The following is a 12,272-nucleotide window of genomic DNA, read 5'->3' as shown; positions in this document are numbered from 1 at the left end:
CTGCTGTCTGGCCATTGGCCATCACTGAGGCTGCATGGGGTCCCAGTGTGTGCATGGACTACTCTTTGCATGTTGATGGACTTGTGGGTTTTTCCAGACTTTTCTGACTCTGGACAGTGCTGCTAGGAACATCCCTGCACATCTGTTGGCACGTGTGTGAGAGTTTCTCTAGAGTTTATCCAGAAGTGGTGCTGCTGGCTTATCAACTGTGTGAATGTTCGACTTTTCAAGGTAATTCCAAATTTGTTTTCCAAAGTGGACGTGTCTCTTCTCCACGGGCAGTAATAGTTACTGCAGACGTTATATCTTTTGGTCACCAAGTGTATATCTAGTGTGTGAATTATTGTCTCATGATGGTTTGTGTAATTAGCATTTCTCAGATTACTAATGGTGTTGAGCGTCTTGTCATATTTTTTGACATGTGTGCCATTTTCTGTGAAGTGGTAATAGTAATAGTAGTAGTAACACCAACTCTTGTTTACAACTGGTGATGTGTAAGGAACTATTTTAAGTGCACACACCATTTATTATAAAAGCCTAATGACGTAGGTACTATTATTATCCTCTTTTCATGGATTTTGCCCATTTCCTTTCAGATTGTTTGTCTTTTTCTTCTTGACTACTTTACTCCTTCTGTTTTAGCTGGGTTTCTCCGACACCACCCCGGCAGGTGGAAAAGGAGAGTGCTACCTCCCCGCCAGTGGAGGTAGATGTCGGATCCCCACTCCTTGTGACTGCTGGGTAGGGTGGGTACCCCAATGCTCTACATGGCCTCCAGCAATAAGCCAGTGGCCCCTCATTACTGGCCTGCTCAATAAAAGTCCCAGCTTCCTACATGGCCTGCTCTGATACCACATCCCAGAAGGGGTATTGGTTTTGAGGAGGTGAAATCTAGGCTCGGTACTCAGCCCTGGAGGGCAGGTGAGAGTAGTTATTATTGTCCCTGTGGTGTTTGGCTGGAGTAGAGAGGTGACTGTCTAAACATCCTGTCATACCAGGATCCCACTTTCCTGGTCCTAGAGAGCAGACTTTTGCTAGGGTGGTTTGGGTCTGTGCCCATTGACGTCTTCAGGCTCCAAGTCTAGAGTGGGTGAGGCAAAAAGAAAATGCAGGAACTCCCCACTGTATCCTGGGTCCTGAGGTCCCTAACGGTCTGCTTTCTCTCCACCATGAGGCTTCTTATATTTTATATTGAATTGTTTCACAAATAATGCCCCGGGCTTCTCACCGTGCTCGGTGGGAGAAATAGAAAAAAGTATGTTTACTTGATCTTCCTATAAGTGGAACCTTGCTGTCTCGTAAGTGTTCTTCACGTATTCTTAATAATCCTTTGGCAAGTGTTACACCTATTGAAAAGATTATTTCTCTGTTTGTGACTTTTTAAAACATCTCTTTCTGCTGTTTTTGACATCTGTTTTGTCAGATATTCTTGACTTTACTGTAGTTGCACTTATCAGTCTTTTCTTTCTCTTTTTCTTTTTAGGGCTAGTGGTTTGTTTCTTTTTTTTACATTTTTATTTATTTATTTATTTTATATTAATTAATTTATTTTTGTTACAGATGTTTATCCTTTTCTCCCCACTAATTCCCACCTCTCCGGCCCTTCCCCACCCTGTGCCCAGCTTTCTTGTCCATGACCTTTGTTCATGCATACATGCACACAAGTTCTGTGGTTTATCTCTCTCTACCACCGCCTCTTCTGGGGTTTGTAAATCAGTACCCAACTTCCACGTCTCTAGGACTACCCCATTCCTCAGACTGTAATGTTCATTATATTCCACAAATAAGTGAGATCATATGATACTTCTCTTTCTCTGTTTGGCTTGTTTTGCTTAGTATAATACTTTCCAGTCCTTCCATGTTGTCTCAAAAGATAAGAGATCTTTCTTTCTTACAGCTGCATAGTACTCTATTGTGTACATGTACCACAGCTTTTTTATCCATTTGTCTACTGATGGACACTTGGGCTGTTTCCAGATCTTAGCTATTGTAAATAGTGCTGCTACGAACATGGGGGTACATATATTCTTTCTGATTGGTGTTTCAAGCTTCTTAGGATATATTCCTAGAAGTAGGATTACTGGGTCAAATGGTAGTTCAATGTTAAATTTTTTGAGGTAACACCATATTGTTGTCCATAGTGGCTGCACCAGTCTGCATTCCCACCAGCAGTGTACTAGAGTCCCCTTTCCTCCACACCCTCGCCAACACATGTTTGATGATTTGTTGATGGTGGCCATTCTGACAGGTGTGAGGTGATACCTCATTGTTGTTTTAATTTGCATCTCTCTGATGATTAGTGATGTTGAGCAATTCTTCATATGTCTCTTGGCCATTTGTATGTCCTGTTGGGAAAGGTGTCTATTCAGCTCCTCGGCCCATTTTTTTTTTTTTAATCCTCACCCAAGGACATTTTTCCATTTTTTACTCAGATAGAGCGGGAAGGAGAGAGAGGAAGAGAGAGAAACATCGATGTGAAAGGGACACATCGAGTGGCCGCCACCCACACGACCCAACCAGGGCCGGGGACAAACTGCAGCCAAGGTACATGCCCTTAGCGGGAACCGAACCCGGGTCTCTGTGGACCGCAGGCTGACGCTCTAACCGCTGAGCCAAACCGGCCAGGGCCCATTTTTTAATTGAGTTCTTTGTCTTCCTTTTGTTGAGTTGTATGAGTACTCTATATATTTTGGAAATTAACCCCTTATCTGATGTATCATTGGCAATGATGCTCTCCCATACAGTGGGTTGCCTTTCCATTTTGATGGTTGTATCTTTTTCTGTGCAGAATTTTGATGTAGTCCCATGTGTTCATTTTCTCCTTTGTTTCTGTTGCCTTAGGTGATATATCAGTGAAAATTCTGCTGCATATGATGTCTGAAATTTTGTTGCCTACATTTTCTTCTAGGATTATTATGGATTCATGAGTCACATTTAAGTTTTTTATCCATTTTGAGTTTATTCTTGTGTACAGTGTAAGTTGTCTCAAAAGATACGAGATCTTTCTTTCTTACAGCTGCATAGTACTCTATTGTGTACATGTACCACAGCTTTTTTATCCATTTTTATCCATTTGTCTACTGATGGACACTTGGGCTGTTTCCAGATCTTAGCTATTGTAAATAGTGCTGCTACGAACATGGGGGTACATATATTCTTTCTGATTGGTGTTTCAAGCTTCTTAGGATATCTTCCTAGAAGTAGGATTACTGGGTCAAATGGTAGTTCATCTTTTCAAGGAACCAACTCTTTGTTTCACTGATTCTTTGAATTGTGTTTTTGGTCACTATGTCATTTATTTCTGCTCTGATCTTTATTATTTCCTTCCTTCGACTCGCTCTGGGGTTTTCTTTTTGTTTGCTTTCCAATTCTTTAACTTGTGAGGTTAGATAGTCTGTTAGAAATGTTTCTTGCTTCTTGAGGTAGGCCTGTAGTGCTATGAACTTCCCTCTCAGAACTGCTTTCGCTGCATCCCATTGATCTTGTGTTGTTGTGTGTTTATTTTCATTGGTTTCCAGTAAGTTTTTAATTTCTTCCTTGATCTCCTTGGTAACCCATTCATTGTTCCATAACATGCTATATAGCCTCCATGTTATCAGATGTCTTTGCATGTTCTTGTTGCTATTGATTTCTAGTTGCATGCCATTGTAATCTGAGAAGATGTTTGATATGATTTCAATCGTCTTGTACTTGTAGAGACTTAGTTTGTGTCCTAACATGTGGTCTGTCTTTGAGAATGTCCCATGTGCACTTGAGAAGAATATGAATTCTACAGTTTTGGGGTGTAATTCTCTAGATATCTATTAAATCCATTTGATCTAGCCCTTCATCTAGTCTGTGTTTCCTTGCTAATTTTTTGTCTATAAGATCTATCTAGTGATGTCAGCGGGGTATTTAAGTCCCCTGCTATGATGGTATTGCTGTTAATGTCTCCTTTGAAGTCCTCCAAATGATTTTTAATATATGTTGGTGATCATATATTGGGTGCATATATGTATACCAAGGTTTTATCTTCCTATTGGATAGATCCTTTCAATATTATGTAGTGGCCTTCTTTGTCTCTAGTTATGGTCTCCATTTTCAAATCTACTTTATCAGATATGGCTATTGCTACCCCCAACTTTTTTTTTTGCTTTCTGTTTGCTTGAAAGATTTTTTTCCATCCCTTCACTTTCAGCCTATGTGAATCTTTTGTAGTGAGTTGTTCTCTTGTAAACAACATATATGTGAGTCATGCTCTCTTATCCAGTCAGCTACTCTGTGTCTTTTTATCGGAGCATTCAAACCGTTCACATTTAAGGTTATAATTGATATGTTCTTATTTATTGCCTTTTTTGTTTAGTGTGGTTCTATTTTTCTTCCAATTCTTGTTCTAATTACAGCAGTTCTTTTAGCATATCTTGCAGTGCTGGTTTGGTGTTAATATATTCCCTTAGCCTTTTTTTTTTTTGTCTGGAAAATTCTTTATTTGACCTTCTATTTTTAATGGTAGCCTTGCTGGATAGAGTAGTCTTGGATTCAGATTCTTGTTTTTCATGACCTTGATTACTTCATGTCACTCCCTTCTGGCCTGTAGTATTTCTGTTGAGAAGTCAGCTGAGATCCTTATGGGGTTTCCTTTGTAGGTAACCTTTCGCTTATCTCTTGCTGCCTTTAGGATTCTGTCTTTGTCTTTAATTTCTGGCCTTTTAATTACTATGTGTCTTGGTGTGGGCCTGTTTGCGTTCTTCTTACTTGAGGCTCTCTGTGCTTCTTGAACTGAATGCCTTCTTCCTTCACCAAGTTAGGAAAGTGTTCTGTCACTATTTCTTCAAATATATTCTCTAACCGTTGCCCATTTTCTTCCTTTTCTGAGGATGTGAATTTTATTACTTTTCCAGTTGTCCCACAGTTCTCTTAAGCTTTCTTCCTGTTTTTTAATGATTTTTTTTTCTTTTGGTTTTCTGCTTCGTTGATTTCTTTCTACCCTGTCTTCTAATTCATGATCCGTTCCTCAACTTCCTCTACTTGCTGTTTAGTCCTTCCAATGTGTTCTTAATTTCTGCTAGGTCATTCTTCATTTTGACTTGGTTGGTTTTCAATATTTCTATATCTTTACTCATGGTGCTGATGTCCTTACTTGAGGAAGCTGTTGAGCTTCCTCAAGATCATGGCTCTGAACTCTACCTCTGATTATTTGCTTATCTGCATTTCATTGATCTCATCTTCAATAGAGTTCTCTAGTTCTTTTATTTGGGATTTGTTTCTTTGTTTCACCATTTTGGCTATCTCAGTGGGTTTTTGAAGCCTGCCAAATTTTTCTTGTGGGTGTTGGTGTTCTGTTATTTTTGGCTTCCTCTACTGGGTTTGGCTAAGCCTGGGTGGGCCCACGTTAAACATCACTGTCAAGTCTTACTTTCTTGGGTAGATTTGCAAGCCAGGAAAGGTTCAGTTATCCTCTAGCTTTTTCCTAGTGGCTAGTAGTCTCAGTTACTCCGTTCCTTGGAATGTAGCCCTGGTGTTCTGCCTAAGAGGATTTCAAGAGGGTGGGATAGATGCTGGTGGTTAATGAGTCTCAATTTTTATTTCTTTGCCTTTCCTGGGAAAGGCTAAATCTCCGAGGGGTGGGGGCTGCTGCTTTTCCCCACAGCTCTGGGAAGGAGCACACTGGCCACCGTCCTTTGTGGATGCAACTCAGCAAAAACTCTGAGTGCCCTCCAAATCCCAGTTGTCCCCATAGAGTTCCAGCCCAAACTGCCCTCCTTCTGCAGTAGCCCCCAGATGAGTGGCTGTGGCTATTTTAGAGCTCTGTCCCCACTCTCTGGGCTGTGGAGAGGGCTTGGTCTTTATTCCCCAAGGAATAGCTAAGACTGCTGCTGTTATTGGTCTTTATTCCCCAAGGAATAGCTAAGACTGCTGCTGTTATTGGTCTCCCAGCCCGCCATCCTCTCGCACCTCTGAAGATCCTACCGGTGTCCCTGGTTATATGGTTCTGTCCTACTGCTTTTTTGTTGCTTTTTTCCAAGGATTTGTCTTCATTTTCATTGTAATTCCTGTTTGATCCTGGGAGATCGTCTGTTTAGCTTCTGTTCACTCTCCCTCCTTTTTCACATCCTCCAAGCCTATTTTGTGCCCAGCTGGGTCGCATAGGTCTTTCTGGTGCCCCTGCACCCTGCAGGTCCCTCAGGTAACTGGATCACACAATCTCTCTGAGGACCCACTCTATGCCTTTGTTATGGGCTGCTGGGTCGCACCGTCCTCTCTTGTGCTTCAGCACTCCACAGGCCCTGTAGGTAACTGGATGGCACAGTCCCTTCTGGGTTGTGCAGGGCTCTCTGGTGCTTTCGCACCCCACAGGCCCCATGGGTAACTAGATCGCACAGTCTCTGCTGGGTGGCACAGGCTTCTCTGGTGCTTTAGCACCCCACAGGTCCCATGGGTAACTGGATGGCACAGTCCCTACTGGGTTGTGCAGACCTCTCTGGTGCTTTAGCACCCCGCAGGTCCCAGGGTTATTGGATGGCACCGTTCCTGCTGGGTTGCACAGTCCTCGCTGGTGCTTCAGTACCCCAAAGGTCCCACGTGTAATTGTATGGCATCATCCCTGCTGGGTCGCACATGTAATTGGATGGCATAGTCCCTGCTGGGTCGCACAGGCCTCTCTGGTGCTTCAGCAGCCTGCAGTTCCCGAGGGTAGGCAGCTTGATCGCACCCGTCTCTCTCGGGCTCCGGCTTCCCTCTGCATTTGTGAGCTACTGGACTGTACAGGCCTCTGTGAAGCCCCACATCTCGGCACTGGTGGCTGGGGAGTGCTGCTGCCCCATGGGGCTCAACTCCTGCTCAACTTTTGCTGTAGATTTTTGGGATGTGTCTTATCTGCTGGTCTGTGCTTCTGTTGCCTGGGGATGCATTTCTGCTCCCCAGCCTCTGTTGCTGGGGTATATCGGGACTCTCATTGGGCTACTACGATGGGGGATGGTGCTGGGCTCTGGACTGTCCGAGGCTTCTGCGATAGGCACTTTGGGAGCTCCACTACTGTGCACTGGTCTGTGTTGACACAGAGTGTCCACTGGTCTGATGATGCCAAGTGAACCGGTAACTCAGGTCACTGGGCCCTAGCCGCCCTCATTGCTTCCTCCCAGGGAAGACCCAGGATCTTCCAAAATGGTGGGTCCTCCCCGAGGCACAGGGAGAAGAGCCCTGAAGGGCCGCTTACCTTAGTAGCCGGCTGCTCCCGTCCACAGCACAGGAACTTTCTGCTCCACGTCTCTGCACTGCAGGGATTTGGTCATCCACCTTCATGTCCATTCACACACTCGCTCACTTGCTCACACACTCACCCTTTCTCCGGTCCTGCCCGCCACCATCTTTCATCAGGATATAGTTTCTTATCTCAAGTTTAGAAAGACAATCTCCCATACTTCCTTCTAAAATGTTTAATGTTTTTGCTTCTCTTGTTTAAGTTCTTAATTGAGCTAGAATAGATTTTGGTGTATGCTATGGGACAAGGGGTCAAATTTCATATTTTTAAACAGCCTCATTGGCATACAATTAAAAGACATATGTAAAGTGCACAATGTGGTAAGTTTTGACATATATATGTATATGTCTTTGAAACCGTCACCACAATTTAAAAAGTGAACATATTTATCACTCAAAATGTTCCCCCTGACACTTGGTAACCCTTTCTCCCTTGCACCTCCTCACCTTCCCTCCATCCCTTGGCTACCACTGATTGGTTTTCTATTAGCATGGATTTCTGAGATTTTTGTATAAATGTAAGCATATAGTACATGCTATTTTTGTTTGGTCTGGTTTCTTCCATTCAGCATAGTTATTTTCAGATTCTTTCATGCAGTAGTGGCATATTGTTATTGTTGTTAATCCTCATCCAAGGATATTTTTTCATTGACTTTTAGAGAGAGTGGAAGCAGGGGAGAGAGAGACATCAATGTGAGAGAGACACATCGACTGGCTACCTCCCAAACATGGCCCAACTAGGGCCAGGAATTGAACCTGCAGCCCAGGTATGTGCCCTTGACTGGAAATCAAACCTACAACTCTTCAGTGTGTGGCCTGATGCCCTAACCACTGAGCAACACCAGCCAGGGCTCATTCTTTTTTTACCACTGAGTTTTAGTCCATTGTAGGTCTGTAACACAGTCTGTTGATCCATACACTTGTTGACAGACATTTGGGTTGTTTGCATTTGAGGCTGTCACAAAGCTGCTATGAGCATTCGTGTACAAATCTTTGTATGGAATATGATTTCATTTTTCTTGAATGTAAATACCTTGGAGCAGAATAGCTGATCATATGATAGTTATAAGATGAACTTTTTAAAGAAACTGCCAAACTGTTTTTCAAAGTTTTCCACATCTACAAGCAGTGTGTTCCATATCCTCACCAAATACTTGGTATGGTCATCCTTTTAATTTAGCCATTCTAAAAGGTGTATAGTGGCATTGTGATTTTAGTTTGCATTTCCCACATGATAGAGTCTCTTTTCATAGTTTTGTTTTGTTTTTTTTACCTAAATCAATAGTTAGTATTATATCATTAAGCCTATGCAAGTATTTTTCAAAGTTCAGAATGTATTTGGGTTTTTTTGCTTTGTTTTGTTTTAAGTTAATTTGCTTGGTATTTCTATTTGCTTCATTCATTTGGCTGTGTGTCTTTTGCTAAATCTTCCCACACTGTCATGGCTTGACATTCTCCTTTGTCTTACTCATTTGGGCTTCATGTCTTTCTTTTTCTTCATTCATTTCATTGTTTGGTGGTTCATACCCTGCAGGAGTTGCATCAGGTTGAACAGTGGTGCAGTGCCAGAAGACATGGTGGTGACATCTCATACACTGGACTGTTCAGTAATACTATTCTTGTCTGGACAGGTGGCCCTTTACTTGGTAATTGTCATTATCCCAGATAATGACAATTTGGAGAGCTCCTTATCTTTTTTCATCTATGACATTTTCTGTTTCCAGGATCCTATGTCTATTTCTTAGTTTGCCCTCTCATTTTGGTGGAGAACAACCTTCACTGAGGTGCATTAACAATTTTTTTTCAATTATAGCCAACATTAAATATTATATTAGTTTAAGTCTAGTACCCTAAGGTGAATTTTTTAAAAAGTAAAATTTTGACATCTCTTATGTCTGAAAATATTATTTTCCCAGGACATTTCATTGGTAATTTGACTGGGTATAGAATTCTAGATAAGAAAAATATTCCTTCAGAATTTTGAATGAATCCCTCCATTATCTTTTTGTATCTGGTGTTGTTGGGAAGTTTAGAACTTTTGTGGTCTTTCTGTCATCAGTGTTCAAAGGGGGCCTATTATGCTGGTTACTCAGTGGAGCCTTTGAGTTTGGAAACATATGTCCTTCAGTTCTGGGAAATTTTCTTTGTTTGGAGGATGACTTCCTTTTCTCCAGTTTTTCTTCCTGAAACTTTTGTCATTTGGATGTTGGACTGCCTTTTAATCTTCTTATCTTTACTGTTCTACTTTTAATCTGTTTTTATCTTTGCTCTGGGATGTTATCTTAACTCTACCATCTATCCCTTTTATTGAGTCTATTGTGCTTTTCATTTCAAAAAGTTCTTTGTTATTTAAAATTTTTTTTCACGTTTCTCACTGCCTTTGATCGGGTTTTTGCTCAAAATTATCTGTCCATAGTGATTTGACCTTTATGGAATAAACAAATTTCAGTTTATGCTGCAGGCTTCTTTTCTTCTTGGGTTTCTGTTCTGTTGGTTTTTTCTCAGCTGCTGGTTTCTTGGTAGCTGCAGCCTTTTTTCACACCAAAGGTTTCTTCAGCTTTGCAACGCCAGCAGTCTTCCTTTCTTCCTTCCCTACCACAGGCTTCTTGCCTGGAACCCCCTTCTCATCTGATTTGGCTCCTAGTGTGGCTGCTGCTCTATCCACTCAGAGCTTGTGTTCTTGGCCTAGAGAAGAATGGTGCTCTCTCACATGGTCTTTGCATGGGCAGGGGGGTGGTTTAGCTTCAACATAATTCCCAGTAGATTGTTCTTCAGGACTGTGCCATGAACCTTCTTGCATGGTGCACGAAGGGCTCTTTGGATCTCTGAGCTTTTCAAGATTTTGCTAAGGTCTGTATTGAGTATCTTGTTCATGGGAAGGTTGTAGTTACTCTTGAAGGAGGCAGCTTTATGCCAAGTGCCCTGCAGATGATCTAATTTGAAGAAAGTACTTTCAATTCAAATGCAGAAACAGCACACAAGCCCACCAGGAGCAAGTGTCAAAATGTTGAGGTTGTTTACATTAAGCAGAGTCATTCTAAGGATGTTTCTGAAGGCTTTGATATCATTGTCCTCATTATAGATGATGCCAGATCCCCTGTGCTGGATATGACAACAGTTTCTCATTTTTCCCTTGCCAGCTCTCATTCACCGAGAGGCATAGACCTTTATGATATCATCCCAGGCTTCAAGTTTCTTAAGAAGCAAAATAGTCTCCTTGGTTTTCTCGTAGCCTTCAACTGTATCTTCAACACCAAAGGCAGTTCAGGAACTTCCTCAGTACAGTGACTTTTAGACATGACCATGCTGGTAAGGTGAGGCAGCCAGGGCAGAGCACATGGCATATTGCTTCTGTGTTGTGTTAACTTTGTGATGCCAATGGCTCCAGGTTGTGGTTGGTACAAACATGTAGCCACCACAACACATTTTCCCAAAAGCACCCTGGCCAGCACGATGAGTCCTACCACTTCAAACTCTGGGAATTAGAGCCACAGTTCTGCCAGCACCCCGAGACTCAGCACTGGTTAGATGACCTGCCAATTCACTGACTGTCTATTGTTTAGGGCTGTCTATTGTTTTTGCGCAAGTTGATTGTGAATAAATTTCACAATATCTGGTCAAATGGGATCCTTGTACAAAGCAGGCAAAGTGACATTTATGCAGATGACTCCCCTTTTTGGAGTTCATTGATATCCATGGACGAGCACTCACCATGGCTCCCACAGGAAAAGGCAAAAAACTTTTTTTAATAATTTTTTTAAATTTTAGGATATATTTGGTTTTACAGAAAACATGGGAAGATAGTACAAAAAATGCCCATAGATTCTGCACCCAGTTTCCACCATTATTAACATCTTACATTATTAGCATGCTACATTTGTTACAATTAATGAACCAATGTTAATACTTTTTTATTATCTAAAGTCCATACTTGATTCAGATTTTCTTAGTTGTTACTTAATGTCCAAGATTCCATCCATGGCACCACGTTACATCTGGTTATCATGTCTCCTTGGGCTCCTCAGCTGTGACAGTTCCTCAGATTTTTCTTGTTTTTGATTACTTTATTTTGAGGAGTCCTGGTCAGGTGTTTGGTGGAATATACCACAATTTTGCTTTATCTGATGTTTTTCTCATGGTTATACCGGGGTTTGAGATTTTTTATGAAGGAGACCACAAGAGGTGCAGTACCATTCTCATCTGTCATATCAAGAGTATATGCCTTCAACATGACTTCTCACTGTTGGTGTTTATCTTGATCGCCTGGTTGAGGTCATGTGTCTCGGCCCCTCCACTATAAAATTACTCTTTTTTCCCCCTTCCCATACAAAGTGCTCTCTTTTATTCTCCAAATTTAAATAGCATCTTCTATTTGTTTACATCAGTGTTTCTTTCCAGAGGGACAATTTTTCCCCTCAGGGGATTTTTGGAAAAAGTAATATGAAATAAAATAGCATCTTTTCCTTGTTTCATGAATACATTTTTCTTATCTCTAAGAATATTGATATTTGTTTTGTAGTGTTTTATTATTGTTGTTTTGCTGATATTTGTCAAGTATATCTTTTCACAGCTTTTCACTTTTAATATTTCTGTGTTCTTATGCTTTAGGCATGATTTTTAAATCATCCAATTGTTAATCTTTTTCTTTAGACTAATGAGATTAGTCTGCCTATATATGTAATTATTACTGCTCTATTTGGGCTTATTTTTTTGGTCTTTTTTATTTTTTTTAATATTTTATTTTTTCTATTGAATTCTTTTGTTTTTATTATTATTTTTTTAATTTTATTTTTGTTACAGATGTTTCTCCTTTTTTACCCCATTGACACACTCCTTCCCAACCCCCGCTGCCCCATCCCCAGCTTTGTTGTCCATGTCCATTGGTTATGCATACAGGCATATAAGTTCTGTGGTTTATCTCTTCCCACCTCCACCACGCCTTCTTCTGACGGTTGTCAGTCTGTACCCTACTTCCGTGTTTCTGGGTCTACCCTATTCCTCAGACTGTTATATTCATTATATTCCATATATAA

General features: G+C 41.2%; 1 protein-coding gene and 1 pseudogene across 1 annotated transcript in view; one reads left to right on the top strand and one right to left on the bottom strand.

Annotated features, from left to right (window-relative positions):
• COL23A1 (collagen type XXIII alpha 1 chain) overlaps positions 1 to 12,272 on the top strand; it is a 453,398-nt gene that overhangs the window by 113,237 nt on the left and 327,889 nt on the right. The window lies entirely within an intron of this gene.
• Positions 9,690 to 10,983, bottom strand: LOC118616152 (annotated as a pseudogene).

Source organism: Molossus molossus, unplaced genomic scaffold (assembly GCF_014108415.1).
Source record: "Molossus molossus isolate mMolMol1 unplaced genomic scaffold, mMolMol1.p scaffold_m16_p_4, whole genome shotgun sequence".
NCBI classification, from domain to species: domain Eukaryota; kingdom Metazoa; phylum Chordata; class Mammalia; order Chiroptera; family Molossidae; genus Molossus; species Molossus molossus.
Note: the sequence above shows the minus strand (reverse complement) of the source record. Positions and strands in the feature narration are given on the sequence as shown.